At 34.6% G+C, this 4,364-nt stretch overlaps 1 long non-coding RNA gene across 1 annotated transcript; it reads right to left on the reverse strand.

The window, feature by feature from the left end:
- Positions 1–206: 206 nt before the first annotated feature.
- LOC130990962 (uncharacterized) lies at positions 207–3,290 on the reverse strand. The gene is made up of 3 exons (XR_009090998.1): positions 2,967–3,290; positions 948–1,011; positions 207–431 (listed from the first exon to the last, which is right to left on the reverse strand). It is a non-coding gene; the product is annotated as an uncharacterized LOC130990962 (long non-coding RNA).
- Between the last annotated feature and the right edge of the window lie 1,074 nt (positions 3,291–4,364).

The raw sequence follows: 4,364 nt of genomic DNA on the forward strand, positions 1-4,364 counted from the left end.
CCCGACACTAGTGATAGTGGGGTACGAGTATCGATACGACTATTTTTAAAAGAATAAAAGATAAGAAGAATAGGTCGAACATCAAGCGGAAGCTCGCATCAAAAGGTGTTAAAGAAATCATTATAAATGAACCCAAGGGTAAAATCGTCAATGTCGTTATAACTTTTTAATTATCAGGATTTTCACGAACAAAAACAAAACGGGTATCGCTCATTTTTCGTAAGGAATCATAATATGCAGAGTATCGCAGCAAAAGGCGAACCGATTATATGTATGAAGACATATAACCGTGAGTACATCGCTTAACTTCAAAAGAAAATTAAAGTATATCAATCATCAAGACTTTATCGTCAAAATGGAAATACGATAAAGTAAATACATCCTCCAACATTTCCCCGCCAGCACCAGACCAATCTCACTCCTCGCTTAGTCTGCACATTTAGAAATACATGCAGGGCGTGAGTATATAATACTCAGTGGGCAAACGCCGAAAAACAAGAAAGGTGCTCATAGAGCTATAAGTTTGAAGCTTGCCACATCTCAGCAATACACAGAAATAAAGTTAGCGTAAATGAATCTGTGCATGCAGTTTTCATAATTATGATATCATAAAGAAACGATAGCGCTATCAAAGTACTCATCATCATGCATGTACCACATCTACAACTCATCATTATTAAGGTACTGAGAAGTAGGCCTCCTTCTCAAGCACCGTGACCGGCCGACCCGAAGACGGCTCACGATCACCTCTGTGTACACAACCCCGCTTTTGGCAGGATCCGAATTCGTCTCATCAGTAGAGGGTAACATACAAGCTCAACATCAAAAATTGGCAAGTCAAACAGTTCTCAAACATCATTTATCTCAAAACATTTGTTAATCTCATAACATCATTAAACAATTTTAGAAAGCTCATATAATATTCGTATACTCAAAATATTGCCCACCTGAAGACCTTACTCAAAAACTCCCGTCAAAGCGGAGTTACTTACTTCCCTGCTCTGCTCGTGTCTTCAGGGATCATCGTCATCATCGTAGGTTCATGTCATAAAATGAATCTCGATTAGAACTCAACGACAAAAACTCATGCCTTAACTCATGCTCTATCTTATATTCTATCTCTTAATCAACTCTACATAAACTTCTTCACTCAATTCAAATCCTTAAGTCCAAGGATAGGTTTCAAGAAAATCATGGTTCCAAGTCTCGATTTATCTCTCATATAAGACTCGTCTAATCTCATTAAAACACTTAGGCAACATAAACACATAAGGCACATAAGAAAATACAATCAAACATCAACAAATCATGTCCTGTTTTCCCACTGACTCAACTTCAAAATTTAACACGTTCTGACTCCGACATCTCCTGGACTCCAGAATCATACCAAAAGAAAGGTATTTGAGTCTCGTTTCATTTAAAAAAAAAGTAGAGTCAGAAACTCCAAGTGGTTTGGGAGATATGGCGTTTTTACCACGGTCTACCATATTCGGCAGTTTTGAGCACTCGGAAACATTCATTTTTGAAAAATAGTAAACGTTGTCAAACTGAGCTCAAATTTGGTGGATATCTAGCCCATACAGTAAGGTTGATACCATAAAAATTTGGAAAGCTAGATCATACAGGAAGCGACTGAAATGAATGACTTTGTCCCCTGTTCTCTGAAATTCCCGGTAGAAATGTGCAGATTTGGTTTTGCATTTTATAAAAATAGTAAATCAAGTCCTAATGACTTGAAATTTTACCGGTATGCTTAAGACTCATGTAGGGACATGCTGTAAAATTTTCAAAGCCATTAGACATCGACAACCCGTCGATCACAGTAGGTCAGTAGCCTACGAAAAATCACCAAAAACTCATCTCAAACTCTTAAATGCTCAATTCAACATTCCTTCAAAGAAAACCAATCAAAGCTCATTTTAAACACATATAACACTCAAAAACATTCAAAAACATTTAAAATACTCATCATACTCAAATTAACTCTCCTCTTTTACATCTTAACTCAAATCTCAAGGAAAACGTTTCTACAACGTATCAAGTAAATCCTCTTCTCAATTTCATGCTTAAAAACACTCAATCATTCAAAATGACCTCATACTTCATATAACTCATTTTATACACATCAATCCCCTATAATCATACCAACCAAACTTTAATAAAAACTCATATATTCACATAAACTCTCAACAAAAACATGACAACTTCACAAAATGATCATAAATCAATTTGACCTCATTTTATCATTCGTTAACCCCACATCATAAGAGAACTCAAAAACTCCTTCAAACTAAACTAAGTCCAAATTTTACTTAGCTTACATTAGACTTAATCAAACATATTAAAACACTAATATCATGCTCAAAAACATATATCTTAAGCTAAATCACTTAATAGACACATAGACAAGAAAGTCCTAATTTTTACCAAACTAAACTCTTTGAAATTTTATAAACTCACATGGATCTTTAATCTCATCATATATCTATCAATTTTAGTCATTTAAACTCACATATACTCCATCCATTTACAAATTAGAGCATAGATACACATAGCCCTAATTTTAGTAAACTAACTCATATCAAAATCACCATTTGACATCATATACTCAATTTACTCCATCAATCATCATCATATACATCTCATGAACTCCTCTTCACCATCAATTCATCACTTTAATCATCAACTCAAAAATTCCCAAATTGGGGTAAACTAACTTAACCAAATTTTTACATCACAAGGCATAGCTTTTCAAAACACACACAAATCATTACCAAACATCACATAGATCATTTTTCTCACTTCTATTCAAGGAAAGAAGAAGAAAATTTTTTGAAGGGTAGAACACCCAAATTTTCGAAAATCTTGAAGAATAAAAGAGGGGGTGATTTTCTTGCTTCAATCCTTCAAATATACTCATATATATCATCATACAAGTTTAATCTATGAATATAGAGATCACTTACTCAAGTTTTTCACCAACAAACAAACTTTCTCTCACTAGTCTTGAAGCCAATCTTCAAGGATTTCCTTGGATTCAAGTTGATAGGAGGTGTTTAGGTGGAATTTTGTTGGTGATTTATGTGTTTGGCATATTTTGGTGAAGCTTCGGAGGTCTCATCTATGGCTAACAATGGAGGAAAGTAGAGAGATGAAGGGAGAGAGAGAGAGCTCGAAAATGGGTGGAGGGAGAGAGAGAATTATCTTGCAAGATTTGTGAGGATTTTGCCAATCTTGTAAAGATTTGTGAATCTTTAAAGGAGATCTTGATATCTTAGGGAATATTTGGCAAATAAATGCATGATCTCTCTCTCACTCTAATCTCTACACTCTCTCTAATCTCTACTCTCTAAATCTCTACTCTCTCAATCTCTACACTTAGTAAATTTTAGTAATTAGTCTCATACTTGGGAAATTAAAAATAAATCATGTGAGAAGGGTGATTAAATAATAATCACAAAAACTATGGAAATATTACTCATTTATAAAGTACCATAGTATAATTATTCATGTGACCAAAATAAAATAATTATAGCACTAATATTAGTGCACTCACTCAATTATAATATTTCTCATCATAGGAAAAATAATTTAAAAAAAAAAAATTATGCTTGGAAAAATTTCCATAAACCGGCATCGTTCGATTTCTCGGTAAAAATAAACCGCACTTTCTTTGGAAACTTAATAAAAATTCCCAAGTGCTAAGGTTTTAAATAAAAATCATAATAATATGGTCATATTGACACACGTCACAAAATCACATAATCATTCAGTCACGTAAATTCACATAACATCACATCAAAACAGTCGGCAGACTCAAATAAGCTAGACGTCTCTCTGACCGACTCTATTTATCAAGGTTTCTCACTCTTTCTTCCTCGACTCTATTTCCAACTCAGTATTCCTCTTTTTCTTAATAGGACAGTCAGTCACTGATAATTCGGTATCCGGTAATTCTATTCCCGGTAGTTGGAAATAAAATAAAATCTCAGCTCAATTCAATCAGCATCTCTATCTCAACTCATTTCTCAAATCTCATCATTCTAACTCTATCATCGGTTTACTCACTCGTATCTCTATTTAAAAGACAATCTGTCTTATCTACTCATAAAAAAAAGTAGTCTCGTATTTCGACATCTCAGTACTCTTATTAGTGTTAAGACACTATCTCACAACATGAGGAAAAGTACGGGGTGTTACACCACGGAAGTACGATCCTTATGCAAATACTTACAATCCTGGGTGGAGAGATCACCCCAACTTTCGGTGGAAGCAAGATGGTCAACCCCAACAGCAGAACAATATGGGCGCACTAGTGCAACGTCCTCAGTATAATCAGAACCAGCATCAACAACAGTACCAGT

This window comes from Salvia miltiorrhiza, chromosome 6 (genome assembly GCF_028751815.1).
Source record: "Salvia miltiorrhiza cultivar Shanhuang (shh) chromosome 6, IMPLAD_Smil_shh, whole genome shotgun sequence".
In the NCBI taxonomy this organism is placed as follows: Eukaryota; Viridiplantae; Streptophyta; class Magnoliopsida; order Lamiales; family Lamiaceae; genus Salvia; species Salvia miltiorrhiza.